At 37.6% G+C, this 20,884-nt stretch overlaps 1 protein-coding gene across 4 annotated transcripts in view; it reads right to left on the bottom strand.

Moving 5' to 3' along the window:
• Nucleotides 1–20,464, bottom strand: part of ZFAND6 (zinc finger, AN1-type domain 6) — a 68,578-nt gene extending 48,114 nt beyond the window's left edge. For 2 of the 4 annotated variants that reach the window (XM_011983698.1, XM_011983696.1), the window contains exon 1: nucleotides 20,378–20,464. The gene's annotated coding sequence lies outside the window, so the exon portion shown is untranslated. Of the gene's footprint in view, nucleotides 1–17,867; nucleotides 17,942–20,377 lie in introns of those variants that run through there. The other 2 variants (XM_011983701.1, XM_011983697.1) reach the window with 2 other exon arrangements.
• Nucleotides 20,465–20,884: the final 420 nt, after the last annotated feature.

Raw genomic sequence — 20,884 nt, forward strand, 5'->3', positions numbered from 1 at the left:
TAGAGAAAGCAACCTCCCTTCCCACACCTCAGATACAACTTTCTTGCTCATCTATTACATTTACATTACAAAATAACTCGTTTCTAAAGAGTTCCAATTTCTAGATAAAAACTTGCACATTAAAAAAAAAAAAAAAAAAAAAAAAAGTCCTGCCTGGGCGTGGTGGCTCATGCCTGTAATCCCAGCACTTTGGGAGGCCGAGGCAGGCGGATCACGAGGTCAGGAGTTCGAAACCAGCCTGGTCAGCATGGTGAAACCCCAACTCTACTAAATATACAAATAAAAAGAAAAATTAGCTGGGCGTGGTAGCACACACCTATAATCCCAGCTATTCAGGAGGCTGAGGCAGGAGAATTGCTTGAACTGAGGAGGCAGAGGTTGCAGCGAGCTGAGATCATGCTACTGCATTCCAGCCTGGGTGACAGAGGGAGACTTCGTCTCAAAAAAAAATAATAATAATAATAATTGTAGTGGCCAATATTTAAATATAAAACCTAAATAGTAACTTATAGTAAATTGGGTATTTTGAGACCAAAAGACTTCTTCAGGAGCTAAACATAAAAGCATTTTTTAATATAATTCATTTAAAACCTTTTTTCTTGTTTACCACAAAATTAAAATGCTCAAAATAATAGCTATTTTTTAAGAGTAGTCTTCCAATTAAAGCAATTTTTAAAAATTCTACTGGTATTGTAGTGTGTCAATGTTGCCAAGGTAAAATACTCCAGGGTAACACTGTCAATGAACCCACTCACTCACACTGATTACGTGCACACCCTTGGGGGATACAAAATGTAAGACACAAATTCAGCCTGAATGATGAGTCAAGAACTTTTTCCCCATCTCTTACCATTTAGAACTTTGAATAAATTAAAATGTTACTACCCCTCTAATAAAACATGTTAACAATGAATAACTGGTATGTTTGAAATAGCACATTCAGTTTATCATATTGTTTAACGAGGATACACAGTTGTTTTGTTTTTGAGACAGAGTCTCACTCTGTCGCCTGGACTAGAGTGCAGCGGCACAATCTTGGCTCACTGCAACCTCTGCCTCCCGGGCTCAAACAGTGCTTTTTTTTTTTTTTTTGGTAGAGACCGGGTTTTGCCATGTTCCCCAGGCTGGTCTAGAACTCCTGGGATCAAGGGATCCACCCACCTTGATCCCTGAAGTGCTGGGATTACAGGTGTGAGCCATCGTGCTGGTCAGTTGATTTTTTCTTTTTGTTTCCCAACCATCAACAAACCAAATTTTTTCTATAAATCCTCTTTGATAATTCATTCCAGTTAACAATTAGTTATTTTGCAGATAAATACTATCCGTTGCCAGTGGGACAGATACATGTAGAGAAAACTAAATACAAAAATATCACCTCTACTCAGAAACAAAGCACTTCGTCATTATCAGGGAGCAAATGTTTACATTCAAGAATGTTATCAGCTATTAACACTAACAGTCAAAGTGAGATATTAAATATACGTATTGGCCAGGTATGGAGGCTCATGTTTGTAATCTTAGCACTTTGGGAGGCTGAGATGAGAGGACAGCTTGAGGTCAGGAGTTCAAGACCAGCCTGGGCAATACAGCAAGATTCTGCCTCTACAAAAAATTTTAAAATTAGCCAGGCATGGTGGCGTGTGCCTGTAGTGCTAGCTACTCAAGAGGCTGAGGCAGGAGGATTGCTTCAGTCCTGGAGTTTGAGGTTACAGTGAGTTATGATCGTGCCACTGCACTCCAGCTGGGGTGACAAGATCAAGACCCTGTCTCTTAAAAAAGTTTTTAGCAGTAAATATATTAAAAATTTGTATCTGTTATTAGAGATGACGAAGAGCAAATCAAGGATACCTATGGCAAATTTGCAATCTTCAGTGTTACTTTTCTCTAAAATAGTTCACTCTTTAGTTTTCATCACATTATAAAAATTATCTAAATGGAACTCTGCAAAAGCAAATGAACAAAAGGTCCTGGTAACCTTTTCCTTCAAAAGAGCATTTGATTATTCTGAGAAAATTACCAAAATGATTAGAAGAATGAAACATGGCTTGGAGTTTAATCACATACAAATAATCCATTAGGTATCCAGAGTCAGAGATTTTTGTGGTACTCTGTCTTCTCAATAACATCTCTAGATTTTCACATACATCCTCCTCCTTCTCACCCCATTCTGATACAAAATCACCTAACAGTGAGAAACTACACATGCGCATGCGTGTACAAAACACACACACACACACACACTCACACTCCTTAATGACTAAATAGACAATATGATACTAATGAAATCTTTCTTTGCAAGTATTTCCTTTGGCAACTTCTCTTCCTCCTACTGACCAAGTGGAGTAACACCTACGGTGACCATATCTTCTAAATCAAAACCTAGGATGTATGATCCAACAAGATAGAATATTTTAGTAGAAAAACATAAACCTCTAGCGGGTTGCGGCAAAGAGGCAGTTCAAATTTTTGTGCTACTTCCAAATGTATGGCTCTGTATTTTAAGGATGTCAAAAAGTTAACATTTCTAAAATATTCCAAAAATTTAGAAGGCCAATAAAAAATATTTGAAAACCGGGTTGCCTGAAGATACGTGGCTCCTAGAACGGTATCTCAAAATCCCATCACCCACTATTTGTCTTTTTACATACATTACCTCAGGTTTCAAAGTTCTAAATAGGAGTTCTGAGCAAATCTCTCCCAAACATGACTCTTTCTCAGAACTTTCTCCAGGGTTCTGTTTTTGCTGTCTACTAGAAATTCACTTAGATGTCTCATTGGCTCTGCCAGTAAACAAACAAACAGAAAACACGGGGTGAGCACGGAGCAGGATTGACTAAGAGCTAGTAGGTAAGTCAGAATTGCAGGACAAATAGTAAGAACAAAATTGAGGGGTCCCATGATAAATGCTTTATCTGCATTGTCTCCTTTCATCTTCACAATATCCCTTAAAGGTAGTAGCAACTATTTAGAGATGAGGAAACTGAGGCCTACAAAGATTATGGAACTTGCTCAGGTCAAACAGCTAGTAAGCAGTAAAGCAAGGATTTGAATCCAAGAGTCTGACTCCAAAGCCCAGGCACCTGAACATGCTAAGACATCAAAAAGAATGAGATGCAGATTCTGACAGAGTTGTGGTCACTGGTCAATTCAGGAGGTATTTCTTGAGTACTTAGGTACTGCCAGACACTGAGGATACAAAAAAAAAAAAAAAAAAAATGTACATCTGGGTTCAAATTTTTGCTTTACTACTTAATAGCTATGTAAACTGAAATGAAAAAGTTTCTGAGCAGTATGATTTGAATAAGGAATGGCTGCTATCAGGAAAATAGACAAATTAACAAGTCACAATACAATATGAAACAACACAAATATAAACAAGGAAAAGAATTTATACAGTGATTAGCTTTGTCATAGGGAAGGGATTGTTTTGGTTTATGGTGGGAGACTCACCTTAATATTTTGAATGAGGATGAAGGATATTCCAGACTAAATAAAACATGATACCATGATTCTACATAGTGTACTCAACAGGGTCACAAGTAGACTGATACTCCTAAAATATAAATACCTAGGAAGCTGGAGAGTTAGGCTGGATTCTAGATGATCAGAAAAATAAAAAGGAAAACACAGTTCAAACATCCAGACAGAAGTCAAGGTCCAAGGCTCAAGTAAGCTAAAATGGACTGGGTGGAAAGCAGAGCTCAGGCAGTACTACAAGGAAAGCTATTCCATTTTCTTGGGCATGGGAGTCTATACAAGTGATCATCAATTAGCCTATGGTAAGCAGCTAGAAGGCAGAGATTACATCTTCATTTCAGTTCAACATATAGGTGAATGCTAGGTCAAGAGAACACAGAGGATAGGTTGGGAGCGGTGGCTCACACCTGTAATCCCACCACTTTGGGAGGCCGAGGCAGGCAGATCACTTGAGCCCAGGAGTTCCAACATCAGCCTGGCAAACAGGGCAAAACCCCATCTCTACTAAGAATACAAAAATTAGCCAGGTGGTGGCACAGCCTGTAATCCCAGTTCCTGTAATCAGGAGAACTGCTTGAACCAGGGAGATGGAGGTTGCAGTGAGATCATGCCACTGCTCCAGCCTGAGTGACAGAGACTCTGTCCCCCCCCAAAAAAAAAAACCCCACCACACACACACTCACACATGAAGACAGAATATGGCCCCTACTCATACAGGATTTCACAGCTTCGGTACAAAAGGCAAATGTGTTGAATTATTAAGGCAAATGGTGTGATCAGTGAAGAACACAAGGAGTTGCCAATTATGAGTAGCTCTTTCAGGAAGATGCGGGAAGATAACAGCTGTAAAAGTGAAAAGGGCCCAAAACTAGGTATTTAGAGAAAATGCTGGTAGTTTACTGTGACTGAAATACAGTACACATTGAGAAAGTAGTGAGATGAGGATACAGAGACAAGCAAGGGCAAGATCATGGTGGGTCTGTTCTGGATAAAGATGCAATAAAGAAAAATCCCTCAAATGTTAGGAAAGAAGGGAACCTAGAAAGGTGCTACCCAATACATTAAGTAGCCACCAGCCTCGTGGAACTACTGAGCACTTGGAATGGTGCAACTAAGGAGCTAAGTTTTAATCAATTTAAATAGCCACTACTAACTACCATATTAGACAGCAATGATCTAAGCACAAGTAAGAGAATTTTCTTATCCAGAAAGAATTTATCTTCTACAAAGAAAAGAGGGTAACCAAAGATACAGGCATTTGTAAGTTAAGGAAAAGAAGGGGCAGGAAATTGAGAAAACTCACAAAATTATGTCAATGATAACAATAAAGTATAAAGAAGGAGTGAGGTGAATTTTTTTTTTTTTTTTTTTTGAGACAGAGTTTCACTCTTATTGCCCAGACTGGAGTGCACTGGCACAATCTCAGCTCACTGCAACCTCTGTCCCTCAGGTTCAAGTGACTCTCCTGCTTCAGCCTCCCGAGTAGCTGAGATTACAGGAATGCACCACCACACCCGGTTAATTTTGTATTTTTAGTAGAGACGGGATTTCACCATGTTGGTCAGGCTGGTCTCGAACTCCTGACCTCAAGTGATCCACCCGCCTCGGCCCTCAAAGTGCTGGAATTACAGGCATGAACCACTGTGCTCGGCCAAAGTCTTAAAGAATGGAGAAGGTTTAAAATAAGCACACAGAAAAATGGTAGAGGGTTAGGATGAACAAGGATGGACAAGTCCAAGCTGGAGTTGTAAAGTATAAAGTATGCAGTAAAACTTAAAAAAAAAAAGAAGCTATAAAGGGTATTGTTGAGACAACTGACAAAACTAAATATGGACAGTACATTTAATAATACTATTGCATAAAAGTTAAATTTCCTGATTTTGATAATCACACTGTGTAAGAGAATATTCTTGATCTATGGAAATACATACTGAACTAGGTAGGGGTAAAAGTCTCCAGCTTACTCTCAAATGATTCAGAAAAACACAGTATGCATATATATTATATATACAATACACATATATGTGCATACTAATTTAATTTTTATATATGCATGTATAATACACACCCAAGGAAAGTAAGAATATGATAAAGCAAACAGGACAGAGTATAACTGGGACTCTAGAAAAAGGATATATGAAAGCTCCTTGTACTGTACATGCAATAACTATGTAAAAGTTTGAAAATAAATACAAATTAAAAGTTACAGAAAAATTCATAGTAGTGTCAAAACAAAACTATATGATTTTCTCTGATAGCACTTAGAAGCAGAGTAGATGACAAACCTGGTCAAAGATTAAAAGCTAAGAATACTGGGAAGAAAAGTGATTGAAGAGGGAACTGTAGCTAGAGGAGACAATGAAACAAGAGGTGCTGGGACCGGAGATCTTGATAAAGCTTAAAGCTTAAGAATAAACGTGGTGGGAAAAGGAGAATGAGCATTGGCATGACAGGAGGCTACAGTCAGAAAGATAGGCTATTAAGCATTCCAAATCAGAGTTGTTATTAGTCATTTAGGAAATGCAAATTAATCCCACAATAGAATACCACCCCACATCCACTAAAACGGTTAACATTTAAAAGACTGATCACACCAATTTTTGGTGAGGGTGAAGAGAAACAGAATTCCCACGTATGACTAGTGGGCATGTAAAAAACTACAGTTAAATGCACAATTATCCTAAGACCTAGCAATTCCACTCCTGGGTTTCTACCCACAAGGAACAAAAACATATGCCACACACTTGTACACAAATGTTCACAGCGGCATTATTCACAACAGCCAAAGCATAAAAGCAGCCAAGTGTCCACAGATGAACGGATAAACAAAATGTGGTATGTATATATATAGAATATTATTCCACCTTTAAAAGGAATGAAATTCTGATACATGCTACAATTTGGATGAACCCTGAGGACATGCTAAATTAAATAAGCCACACTACAAAAGGACAGATGTTGTATGATTCCACTTACGTGAAGTACTTGGAATGGTCAAATTCACAGTGACAGAAAGAATGTTGGTTACCATTGACTGGGGGAGACGTGATTGGGAGTTATAGATTAATGGGTACAGTTTCGGTTTGGGACAATTTTTATAGTTTTGGAGATGGAGAGTGGTTAATAGTTATACAACAATGTGAATGTATTTAATGCTACTGAAGTCTATTTAAAAACAGTATAAATGATAAATTTTATGTATATTTTATCACAATAAAAGATTAAGCTAATGACAGTGCAACATGAATGTACCTCAAAAACATTTTAAGGTCATGTATTTTATTATTCCATTTATATGAAATGTCAAGAAAGGGCAAATCTATAGATTACTGGTTACCCATGACGGGTGGTAGGAAAGGGGATTGTTTACAAATTGGTTCAAGGGATATTTTGGGTGAGAGAAATGTTCTAAAAGTGGATTGTGGTAGTAACAATATAACTTTAAAAATTTACTAAAAAACACTGAGCACTTATGAAACAGGTGAATTTTGTGGTATGTAAATTATACCTCAATATAAGAAGTTTTAGGCCAGGTGTGGTGGCTCACGCCTGTAATCCCAGCACTTTGGGAGGCCGAAGCAGGCAGGTCACCTGAGGTTGGGAGTTCGAGACCAGCCTGACCAACATGGAGAAACTCCATCCCTACTAAAAATACAAAATTAGCTGGGTGTGGTGGTGCATGCCTGTAATCCCAGCTACTTGGAAGGCTGAGGCAGGAGAATCACTTGAACCCAGGAGGCAGAGGTTCCAGTGAGCCGAGATCGTGCCATTGCACTCCAGCCTGGGCAACAAGAGCAAAACTCCATCTCAAAAAAAAATAAAAATAAATAAAAATAAATTTTTCACCGATCGAATTGCCAATCAGTAAAAAAAATTAATATATCTACTGGTATGGGTACAAATGAACTACCTTTTTTTATAGGTCCGGAAACGGAGAGTATAGTACTTATACAATGTAAGTATTTGTGTATCTATAAAAAAGGTACAATAAAATACAGTATTATAGTCACACGTGACCACAGTCTACATGCAGTCCATTACTGACCAACACATCATGTGGCACATGACTATACATGTAGATTTCACAAAATATCCTGAAGTTAAACACACACACAAAACACACCAGGATTTTAAAAACAGTAGGTACAATATGATCCCCCATTAAAAAAATTAAACCTAGGTATGCATGTTTATAGAAAAAAGGCTAGAAAGATACATAGAAACTTTTATTCATTTTTATTGCTAAGTAGATGATCAGTGTTTTTTGTTTTTGCCTATCCATTTGCCAAATTTTCCATAATTAATATGTATTTTTTGTTTTGTTTTGTTTTGAGATGGAGTCTCGCTCTGTCGCCCAGGCTGGAGAGCAGTGGCGTGATCTCGGCTCACTGCAAGCTCCGCCTCCCAGGTTCACGCCATTCTCCTGCCTCAGCCTCCTGAGTAGCTGGGACTATGGGCGCCCCGCCACCACGCCTGGCTAATTTTTTGTATTTTTTTAGTAGAGACGGGGTTTCACAGCGTTAGCCAGGGATGGTCTTCATCTCCTGACCTTGTGATCGGCACACCTTGGCCTCCCAAAGTGCTGGGATTACAGCTGTGAGCCACGGCACCCAGCCAATTAATATGTATTTTAATTGTATGATCAGAAAAGTTCAGAAGTGGAATTGTTTTAAGCAACGATAAGGTCTTGATTTTGGGAGTTGATTGCCAAAGCTCTGGAGACAAAGGTCATAGGAGTTAAAAAAATTAATTTACTTTGAAATTTAAATGAATTTATGTATTCAATAAAAATTAAGCGTTTCCTATGTGCCAGCTACTGTTCTAGGATCTGAGGATATAGCAACGAATAAAACAGACCCAAATCCCAGCATTCACAGAAGTGGAAAGTCACTTGAATGGGGTGAAGAACTTAAACCAGGTACAAAAATTCAAAATGAATGTGAAAGAACGATAGAGAGAAAAAAAAGAAGAGATAATGAACAGGAGTAGCCTTGATACTTGACAGAAGAGTAATGGCCTGAAAACACAGAACTCACTCCCCTTTTAACCTCCTTGTAAGAAGTATGGAAGAATCAGCAACCAACACTTGAGGACTAGAAGTAAAGTGGCATCCTTTGAAAGATGAAAGCTTCAGTTAGGGGAGGAGACAAAGATTCTGTGAGGAGTTAAGTATCTTGTTCACTACAGAATAGAGTTCTAGAGCAAAAGGGATGAGTAGTAAACTATATTTGGTATAGGAACCAAGGGAGCATGGCAGGATTAACTGACTTCAAAATTCTTAACTAGGTTCAGACTGCAGCTTACGAGGCATTTTGAGGCTTGATGATGATGCAAGATGACAATCACCTGGTCCTCAGATGCTGGGACAGCATATATTATTTATCACTGTATCCTCAGAGTCTAATAGAGTCAAATCTGCAGGTTAGTAAAAGCAAAAACCTTCAATGACTTGAAGAGAAAATCCTAAATAGCAAAATTCAGCATCGCTCAGGAACTTGCTCCAAGAAATAGCTTTGCCTAACTTAGTGTTGTTTTCAAGGAAACTATCATTCTCTCTGCCAACCCGGCTTAATGCCTTGGTCATTTCTGACACACTGCCCCCATGTAAATTAGTAATTAAATCAATACTCCTCATCTAACCCTTTTATGCCATTACATCTGGTTTAGGCCCTCCTCCCTCCCACTGCTTGTCCAGTTAGGCCTCAGTTATTAGGAAGTATATCCTTTATCCAAAATGTTTGGGACCAGAAGAGTTTCAGATTTCAATTTTTTTCATATTTTGGAATATTTGCATTAAATACTTAACAGTTGAGCATCCCTAATCTGAAAATCCAAAATCTGAAATGCTCCAAAGAACATTTCCTTTCAGCATCATGTCTGCACTCAGAAAGTTTCCAATTTTGGAGTATTTCAAATTTCGAATTTGGGATGATTGACTTACACTTCGTAAATCTCACTTAATCTCTTGCCTCTCTGAACTGATTTGCAGTAACTATGTGTGTGCTGTAATCATTCCCCCTGCCTGTGTTCCCTGATCTAGGCTTAAACAGACTTCGTAAGAAGCAGAGTGCTATAACATTGGTAAGGCCTGGATTCGAATCCCAGCTGTTACATATTAGCTGTGCAATCTTGAACCCACATCACTTTACTGCCTAAGAGGATACTTAAATCCTCTCAGGAGGATCAGACCACTCCCCAGATCAATAATTAAAAGGTTTCCCATCACTAAGAGAATAGGCTTAGTTCATCTTGTCTATCCAGATTCATTCTCCTGCCATTTTTCCTCCTGGGCCCTAAAGCTCTCAACTTCCATGCTTTTGAGAGGGAATTTCGCTCTGTTGCCCAGGCTGGAGCGCAATGGCATGATCTAAGCTCACCGCAACCTCCTCAGCCTCCTGAGTAGCTGGGATTAAAGATGCTTGCCATCATGTCCAGCTGATTTTTGTATTTTTAGTAGATACAGGGTTTCACCACGTTGGCCAGGCTAGTCTCAAACTCCTGACTTCAAGTGATCCTCCTGCTTCGGCTTCCTAAAGTGCTGGGATTACAGGCATGAGCCACCTTGCCTGGCCTTTCATGCTTAATCATCTCCACAAACAGGCTTTTCTCTCAAGTTACAAGGCTTACCTATCATCCCTTTCACTCACTCTGGTTAACTTTTATTGATTTTCTAAGTCTTAGCACATTCACTTTACAGTCTTCTCTGACTCTGCTCCAATGATAATCTGGTCTCTTTTTTTCCCTCATTATCAGCTAACATAAATTCTCTGCATGTTTCCCCAACATATAAGTTATTAGCATAGCACCTATTTAGCAGGTGCTTAAGAAACCTGTGCAGAATTTATTATTGTGGATAATACCACCACCAATTCACAGGGCTGGGAGGTTTAAAATAACATACGTATAGGCCGGGCACAGTGGCTCACGCTTGTAATCCCAGAACTTTGGGAGGCCGAGGTGGGCAGATCACGAGGTCAGGAGATCGAGACCATCCCGCCTAACAAGGTGAAACCCCGTTTCTACTAAAAAATACAAAAAATTAGCCGGGCATGGTGGCGGGTGCCTGTAGTCCCAGCTACTCAGGAGGCTGAGGCAGGAGAATGGCGTGAACCCAGGAGGCGGAGCTTGCAGTGAGCCGAGATCACACCACTGCACTCCAGCCTGGGCGACACAGGGAGATTCCGTCTCCAAAAAAATAAATAAAATAACATATGTATATACGTATAGGATACACAGTAGGTGCTCAGTCCACCATCATTTTTTCTATACCATATCCACCTCAGAGAAGACTTTACAAAAGAAAATTAAGGGAGGTGAGGACGGTTCAACTGAATAACAAACTTCTAAGATGGAATTCTGATTTTTAGTTCATAGGAAATCAAAGAACCAGAAGATATAAATTCAGCAAAACAAGGAGGGAAGCATGGTCCAATCCTCATAAAATCCTTAAGTATCTGGAACTCTTACCAATTTCCATCATTTGACACTCACTAAAATAAGAATAAATAATCCCTGCTACATGCCTCTTTCCTACTTTTCCCAGAAAGTCACTTGACATCAAGTGATACTGAGATACCAAACCCAAAGGTTTAGGAACATTCGTAAAATTACTCAGGTTATCATGGAGCTTCAAAAACCACCACCAGTAGTCTCCCTGCCTTGAATTCCTCTCCCCAAGTAAATCTTCCCTCTCCAAGTAAACCTGAATAGCAAGATCATGCTCTGGTGTTAGCCTTCCCATTTTGAATCTAGGCTCTGCCACATAACCTTTGTCAATTTGTCCCATCTCTCTATAACTTAGCATTATCATCTGTGAAACAGGCACAATAATAATATCCACCTCATGATATTGCAAGAACTTAAAAAGTTAACATGTCTGATGACAATGTCTAATAAGAGTTGCAATTAAATTAATATTCCAAACCCTGTTTTTCCACTTATTTGCATAGAAACCTTCATAATTCACCACTCCTCAGTCACACCATTCCCATATCCTGTATGTACTCCATGCCTCTTCCCCACCTGGGCTTACTGGAAAAGTGAGAAATTAAATGGCACCTGCTAAACCAGCAAAATTTTGGTTGGCGTATCCAGAATCTATTACTTCCTCCATTTTGCCATTCCAGGATTGCCTCTTTCTGGGTAAATAAAATAAAGCTTTTAGTGTACATCCAGTCTCAAACCTATCTGACAAACCTTCAAGGAATGTCTCAGATTTTACTTTTTCTAATTTTCTTATGATCTTAGCTTACCTTTCTCTCCACTTGAACTTCTACAGCAATCATCTATAACAAAACACAATTTTGGACTCAGTAATACATGATCCTGACATTAAACTGAATTAAGTCTGGCCCGAGGCTGCCTCCATCCATATTTTAGGTTTGGCCCAAAGTTTCTCCCTACATAGTGAACTATAAAGCTAACTTGATACGTAAGCATACTCTTGTAACAAGTAGCCAAGTCTCAGCCAATCACAGTAGCTGAGTTTCAGCCAATCACAGGTGGCCAACTGTTCAAACTGTGTTCAGATGAGGCAAAGGCTGCTGTAACCAATCCAGCTGTTACTGTACCTCACTTCCCTTAGCTGTATGTATGTCACTTCCCCTTTTCTGACCATAAATGTTATCTGACAATACAGTACTCTAGAGTCCTTCTGAACTGTTCTGGTTCTGGGAGTTTCTTGGTTCTTGAATTGCTTTTTGCTCAATTAAATTCCATTAAATTTGTCTAAAGTCTTTAACACTGACTTATCAGATAGGAAATATTCATATCCCCTAGTTTTATGAAACAGTGAGTTTCCTCCAGAAAAGGACCATTTTACAGTACTTTGCAAGCTCATCTGACTATGTAACTAGTCTGACTACCTGACTAGACTGTATGCACACAACTCAATACAAATTTGTTACTGAAACAATTATTTTAGGCAATCAATGTCACCTTTTCAGTGTAGGTCTTCATTTGAAAGTCTGCAAAGAACAAATTTTTCTACAAAAAGTAAACGTATTTTTAAAATTCCTACAGCAACTGAGATTCAGTATTCAGAGAAAAGATAACCTTACAGTAGTCCACCCTTATCCACTTATAAAGTTTGTGTATTTGTCCCCACTCAAATCTCATGGGTGAACTGCAATCCCCAGTGTAGGAGGTGGGGCCTGACGGGAGGTGACTAGATCATGGGGATGGAGGAGTTCTCATGAATAGCTTAACACCATCCCCTTGGTGCTGTCCTTGAGATAGTTTTCACAAGATCTGGCTGCTTAAAAGTGTGTGGCACCTCCCCCAACCTCATTCTCTCTTTAGCTCCTGGCTTTTGTCATGTGATACACCAGCTCTCTCTTTGCCTTCCACGGTGATTGTAAGCTTCCTGAGGCATGATCAGAAGCTGAGCAGATGTCTGGTGCCATGTTTCCTGCACAGCCTGCAGAACCATGAGCCAATTAAACCTTTTTTCTTTACATTCAGTCTCACTTATTTCTTTACAGTAATGCAAGAATGACCGAATACATCCAAGATTTCATTGTTGGCTGTTTCAGTTACCTGAGATCAACCACAGCCTGAAGATATTACGATATTTAAGAGGGAGGGAGACCATATTCACATAACTTTTATTACAGTATAATTATTATATTATTGTTAATTTCTTATTATGTCTAATTTATAAAACTATGTCATAAATATATATGTATGCATAGGACAAAACACAGCATATATAGGTTTGGTACTATCCACAGAGGGTCTTCAAACGTATCCCCCATGGATAAGGGGCAATTACTGTATATATTTTAAACAATTATCTAAAAAATTTTAAGAAAACTGGTTGTGTAGGCCGGGTGCAGTGGCTCATGCCTGTACCCCTAGCACTTTGGAAGGCCAAGATGGGTGGATCACCTGAGGTCAGGCGTTCAAGACCAGCCTGGCCAACATGGTGAAACCCCGTTATTACTAAAATACAAAAATTTGCTGGTCATGATGGTGGGTGCCTGTAATCCCAGCTACTCGAAGGCTGAACGGGAGAATCGCCTGAACCCAGGAGATGGTGGTTGCAGTGATCCGAGATTGTGCCACTGCACTCCAGCCTGGGCGCCTGAGTAAGACATTCCATCTCAAAAAGAAAAAAAAAGAAAGAAAGAAAAAAAACCCAGAAAAACCGTTGTGTATTCTATTTCTCAAAGCTAAGAGCTGGGTGTGGTGGCTCACGCCTGTAATCCCAGCACTTTGGGAGGCCAAGGCAGGCGGATCATGATGTCAGGAGATCAAGACCATCCTGGCTACGGTGAAACCCCGACTCTACTGAAAATACAACAAAATTAGCCGGGCGTGGTGGTGGGTGCCTACAGTCCCAGCTACTCGGGAGGCTGAGGCAGGAGAATGGTGTGAACCCAGGAGGCGAAGCTTGCAGTGAGCAGAGATCACACCACTGCACTCCAGCCTGGGCAACAGAGCAAGAGAGCAAGACTCTGTCTCAAAAAAAAAAAAAAAAAAGCTAAGGAAACCATTCTTTTCAAATTATATATCATATACATCTATTATAACATTCAAAATCTATTGGGTCATTTACATTTTTATTATTTAATGTATACCAAAAGAACAGAGTAAACAGATAATCTACAGAATAGGAGAAAATATTCACAAACTATGTGCCTCTGACAAAGGTCTAATATCCAGGATCTATAAAACAATTCAACAAGCAAGAAACAAATAATCCCATTAAAAAACAAGCAAAGCACATGAACAAATACTTCTCAAAAGAAGACATAAATACAGCCAACAAATACATGAAAAAATGTTCAACATCACCATCACTAATCATTAGAGAAATGCAAATCAAAATCAAAATATCATCTCACACCAGTCAGAATGGCTATTATTAAAAAGTAAAAAAAATGACACATGTTGGCGAGGTTTCCAAGAAAATGGAATGCTTGTACACTGTTGGTGTTAAGGTAAATTAGTTCAGCCACTGCAAAAGGCAGTTTGGCGATTTCCCAAAGAACTTAAAACACAACTACCATTAGACCCAGCAATCCCATTACTGGGTATATACTCAAAGGAAAATAAATCATTCTACCAAAAAGACACGTGCACTCACTTATTTTCATCACAGCACTATTCACAATAGCAAAGACACAGAATTAACCTAGGTGCCCATCAACAGTGGCCTAAAGAAAACGTGGTACATACACATTATGGGACACTATATGCAGCCATAAAAAAGAACAAAATCACGTTCTTTGTAGCAACATGGATGGGGCTGGAGGCCACTATCCTGAGTTAATGCAGGACAGGAAACCAAATATCACGTTTTCACTTATACATGGGAGCTAAGCACTAAGTACACAAGGACATAAAGATGAGAACAATAAACATGGAGGGAAGGGCTGGGGAGAGACAAGTGTTGAAAAACTATTAATACCTATCAGGTACTATGTTCACTGAGTGATGGGATCGTTTGTACATCAAACCACAGTGACAGACAATTTACCCATGTAACAAACCTGCACATGTACCCCTGAACCTAAAATAAAAGTTAAAAAAATAAAATACAGCAAAAGACTATTTTGGATAGTAAATAATGTCACATTAAGTTTTGAAGGCCGGGCGCGGTGGTTCACACCTGTAATCCCAGCACTTTGGGAGGCTGAGGCGGGCATATCACAAGGGTCAGGAGTTCGAGACCAGCCTGGCCAATATGGTGAAACCCCATCTCTACTAAAAATACAAAAATTAGCCGAGTGTGGTGGCAGGCACCTGTAGTCCCAATACTCAGGAGGCTGAGACAGGAGAATCACTTGAACCAGGGAGGTGGAGGCTGCAGTGAACCGAGGTCACGCCACTGCACTCCAGCCTGGGTGACAGAGCCAGACTCTGTCTCAAAAAAAAAAAAAAAAGATAAAGAGTTACGATAGCATGGCGCTTCCTGCCTCTAAAAAAATTGTAATTGGTAAAAAAAAAAAAAAAAAAAAAAAGAAGAAAGAAAAACCACTCCTATTCTTATAATGGATAATTCATGGATTTTTATTACGCTTATAATTACCTTTAATTCCCAACTATAGTTAAGAATTTGATCCCCTCAAATAAAGAAATATTGGTAATATTTACCTCTATTTCAAAAGTTTCATCAATTTGATCTTTTTCCTTTACCACCAAGTTGCTTTCAAAGCTATGAATAAAAAGCCTACTTTTTCTTTTTTTTGGTCCAATAGAGGTCCTTTTGCCTTAAAATATGTTAGAGGGGGAACGGCACAGAGGACAAAGAGAAAATATTTTAAATGAAAATGATTCCAAATCAACTATTATTCAGTTCACATCAATTTCATTTGCAAGTAATGTTGGCTGCAGTATTTAACTTTTTTGATGATATAATATTTGATGCAAAATAACCTATGTAGCTTCTCTATCCTATGTACAAGTTACTTAGTAAGCTATCTGACTTTTGTTCACAGGTGCTTTATACATCCGGATGCAGAACGAGCGAGCACAAGGTCCAAGCCAATAGTTATTTAAGGAGTTGTTAGCATTTCAAATAGCTTAAAGTGCTTTTGCACTTTGCCTAATCTTCCTACTACACAGGTTGATCTCAAGTTTTTATTAAATGTGAGGAATTCAACAGCTATGAAACTCAAAACTATGTGCATAAGGAAAACTACCTTTACTTTTCCTGTCTCTCATTCTTTTATCTTCTTACATTCTGGGGATGCTAAAATGTTTAATATCCTTTTTCAAAGTGTTTCAAAAACTGTCAGAAATACTTTTTTTTTTTAAATGTTTGTTTCCCTTAAAGCACTTTTAGACAGGCAGCAAGTTTTCACTATGCCTTAGAAGAAGGAACTACAAATAGCTGGTTAAAGAGTGAGGTGGAATGGTGTGTGGGAAAAAAGGAATAGAGAAGTAAGCTCAGGAAAGCACACAGCTCAGTGCGTAAGGGAAAGGACTTCCGGTCTGACAAACCTCAGTTTTAAAGTATGCTAGCCATTTACCAGCCAAGGAGACCTTAGACAAATTAGCTAACCTTTCTAAATTGACTTACTGGTTCAATGATAGTAACAGTACTTAGCATGGGGACCATCTGAGAGAACACTTAGCACAGAATTAGCTGGTGTTATTCTTCACTCTAGCTAGTATGCTAGTATTCACTGACGAATATGAAGCAGAGAAAAACAGATACGACTGCACAGTAAAGAATGTATTATATAGAGCCTAAAATGGAAATGAAGATCAATTAGGAGGTTGTTTAGTCATCTAAGGAAGAAATCATACCGTGGCCTTATGCTAACATGTGAAGGAAAAAAAAAAAAGATCGACTCTAGAGACACTGAATTTAAAATTTATAGGCTAATTGTGGCTAACTGGTGATGAAGGAGAAGAATCAGAATGACAATCAAATTCTGGCTTGGGTGGTAGTATCACCCATTTACTGTGACTTTTGGTGAGCTGGATAAATATGGCTCTCAGGTACAAAAAAAAATTTTTGGATTTTAGATACAGACGTTGGAACCATTAATATGTATAGTATGTTAATTAAAGATATGGGACTGGAGATTATCAAAAGGGAAGTCTAGAGAAGAGGACACAAATCACTAATGAGGAAAGCATAGACAGTATCATGAAACTAATGAGAAGAGATTCAAGCAGGAAAAGTAGTCAATGGCACTAAATGTTGCTGAGAAATCTAGTACTTACAAAAATCTATTGGTAGCACATGACACAGGGTATTTTACACTGGGGAGGGGAAAAAAAGGTATAAACAGTGATAGCTGGATCTTTTCTCTTCTACCAAAGCGCTACTAACACAAAACTGTTTCGAGTTCATTTTCTCCAATGGCATACAAACGCGGAAAACCATATTTAGTCGAACAAGTTCACAGCCACATCAGTTCAAAAATTAGCATTTAATAGGTTTTGATAAAAATGGCTCTAGGTTCTTTCAAGTTTTATCAACTTACTGCCCATTAAATTTTTTCCTCATATTATTTGGAGGGAAAAAAATCACTATGTTCCTCTTGAATGGCAACTAACACGGACTTTGAATACATTATTTCATCTCCAATGTAAGGGAATAAAACGCAACCATCACTCTTCATATCTTGACCCAAATACCTAGGTCAATTTAAAAGTTTTCTTCTCCTTGTAGAAAACTAGTTTCTACTCTCCCTACAAAACCAAGAAGATATTCCCTAAATCTGCCAACATAAGATCAGTAGTATTGCAGAGTTACAGTTACAGAAACCACTAAAAGAGCATCATTTCTTTACCCTGGGGTACCCAGCAAAATGTAATCAACAGCTAAACTTCAAATAACTTTCACTACAGTATTTACAATTATCTTTATCTCTATTTGGTAGCAATAACATTACATTTTATTAAGACAATCAAATTACATGTCAAATTACCAATATTCATGATATAAATATGGAAAATTTTAAACTTCTCTCTATCCCAAATGTTCCAGACACCAAAGTATCTGAAAAAAAAAACAAACCATAAAAGTAGACATTAAAGAAAACCTTCCCCTGAACCAAACACAACAACAAACATACCAGCATTAGCTCTGAAAGTCAGAGATACTAAATTATCAGTTAACTGAAATAAAAGTTGACACAAAATAAGTTAAATTATTTAAATTGCAAAATGAGCTAGACTAACTCAATACCATACATGCTCAACTACTGGTTGCATCAATGAGTTATAGCTCAGCCCATGGCTTATCATTACTCCCCATTTCCAAGAAAAATTAGGATTGTCTTTGATTTTAACACAACTTAAGTTTATTCTGGAACGTTACTCATTTATAAGCCAGTTAACGCCTATTTCATTTAACAGACTAGCTAGTAAGAGTATACACAATCCGTGGTCAATGCCAACAAAGCATGCTCTTAAAGACAAATAGAAACAACGTATGTCTAGCACCACTGTATGTGTGTAAAGTTAAGTTCTTACCTTTAACTGAAACCTATAAAATACTGGAAAGATGCTAATATACCATTTCAAAGCCTGTAATTATTCATAACAGTTATCTGTTTCCGAAGCGTAGTTTTAAAAACAAAATTAAGAAATGCACAAATAATGACAAAGGTTATTCATACATGTTTTTGAGGCAGGTAAACTAAGGTTAACTGGCGCTACTTCAGTCTCCTCCTAAAAATGTTTCTGATATATTTTCTTGAAAGAAAATACTTCTTCTGACATGCGCTTACCAGAAGAAAAAGAAAAGCCAGCCTGAATAACAAAGCCAGTATAAAACATTAAGCCCCATACTTACTAATAGCAATACATACAAATAAGTATATGAAATATCTAACAGAGATATAACTGCTCACTTAAGTGGGTAAAAGTTTTTCTAATTTCCTTCAGCTGATTTTCATATCCAGAAAAATTGATTTATATCCATCTACATCTTGGAAAATGGTGTTGAAAACAGGCTTTCAGGCAAAAACTAATCAACAAGTCAGAGAGCTCCATAGGCACACTTTAACAGAACATTTCAGGCTACACATTAGAAAAACTTTGAAGCACATTCTGCTGGTGTCGATATAAACTGGTGTAACTTTTCAGAAAAACAATTTGGCCAGTGAAGTGTTCATATCCTTTCATCTAGGTAAGGCCACTCCAGGATTTTTCCAAAAGAAATCTTTTTTAAAAAGGAAAATATTTTACAGCTACACACAGATGTGTGTTCAAAGCAATACTATTAAAAATGACAAAAAATTAGTAACCTAAAAGTAGACAAGTCAAAAAACTAGGTCAATTAAGGTCACATCAATTTAGGAGAATTACATAGTTACTGAAATGAAAACAATTTCAACAGATAGTTAAGTGAAAACATAAAACTGCACGAATTCATAATTATTGGAAAAATGCAAGAATATAAGATAGAGAAGGGAACAGGAAAAAAATGAGATTACCAAACAATGATCTTCTGGTGGGTAGATAGGTAACTTTTTTCGATTTCATTATTATTACACTATTGTTTAAGCAACAGAAAAGCATTAATTTAAAAATCTTTGCATAATCCGGAACAAGCAGCATAGCAAATACAACAGCTGAAAATGCTTAGCCGGCATTTGTTCTGATTACTGTAATGATTATTGCAATTTATACCTTAATTTCTATGAGAACAAAGAGCAACAATATAAAGAAAACAGTCTCTAAAAAAAATTCTTGTACTGAAATACACTACAATTACTTCATAAATAAGAAATATAGATAGAATCAGACACTTTAAAAAAAGTTTTAGTAGCCTACCTATAGCTTTTAAAAATATAAATCCTGTTTCAAAATGTTAATTACTTATCTCCACCTTTGAAAGAAATGAAGAGTGAATGAAGAGGAAAGCAGTTTTACTTTGTTCATCAATGGCCTTTTTGAAAACAAAGCTAAAATTATGAGCATATTAAAAATGTCAACATATTGTTAAAATATACTGAAATTAAAAGGGGGATTGTGCTGGGGTTAAAAAAATTAAACAGTTGGCATTTCAATTTATTAAAAAAGACTTATTTCAGCCTATCACATTTATCTTTCAGCAATTTAACATTTTAAGTTTAAGGAAAATGACATATCAAATGAACCTCCTCAAGATGTCATTTATAAAAACTGACAACTGACTGTTCGAACAACCAATCCCAAAGAAAAGCCTGTTATTGAAGATGATTTGGAGTCTAAGATTTTTTGATGACACTCATATTCTGAACTAAAAATAATGATAGGAGAAAGTCAAGTTTGATTCTCTGAACACCTATTTCCTGTCCAAACAGCCCTTTTGTTCTGCTTCCCTGCTTAATTTTAGTGTTCAGTTTGCATCAGAAAATAAAAACAATGACAAAACCTAGCACACACAGAATCATAAAGGAGCAAAATTATAAAATAAAGGATCATAAAAAGATTAGAACAAAAATCCTACCAACAAAACCTCCACAATTTTCTGTTTGCTTCACCTCAGATTAACTTCACTTGAAGCTGTACTCCAAAGCAACCAAACCTGAGTACCAAGCTCCACCTTCTCCAATTCTAGTGGCTGAAGAGTCAAATCTCCTCCCTGTTAGTGAAACTGGTAATTGTGATTGGATACTACTAATATCCATTATTTTAAAGAACTTTTCCTCGCTAGCAGGTTAGGTTGGACACACTAAAACCCCCTGGATAAGCTGGTTTCTTAAAGAAACAGTAGATAAGGTTTCAGTTTTCCCATCATATACTGTTTGCTTACCCTTGTCTAGGTGAAAAATAAACTAAGTAACATAAATGAAAATCTCACAGAAGCAGCTGTTACCAATTGTTTAAAATACAATGCTTTTAATCGAAATCATTTGATTATTTTTTTGGAATAATGAAGGTGAAGTTATGCTTTAAAGAGAGATTTTTTTAATAGAGTTCACATTTTACCTGAAAATTGTAAAAGGGCAACAGA

The sequence above is a fragment of the Mandrillus leucophaeus genome, unplaced genomic scaffold (genome assembly GCF_000951045.1).
Source record: "Mandrillus leucophaeus isolate KB7577 unplaced genomic scaffold, Mleu.le_1.0 Scaffold254, whole genome shotgun sequence".
In the NCBI taxonomy this organism is placed as follows: domain Eukaryota; kingdom Metazoa; phylum Chordata; class Mammalia; order Primates; family Cercopithecidae; genus Mandrillus; species Mandrillus leucophaeus.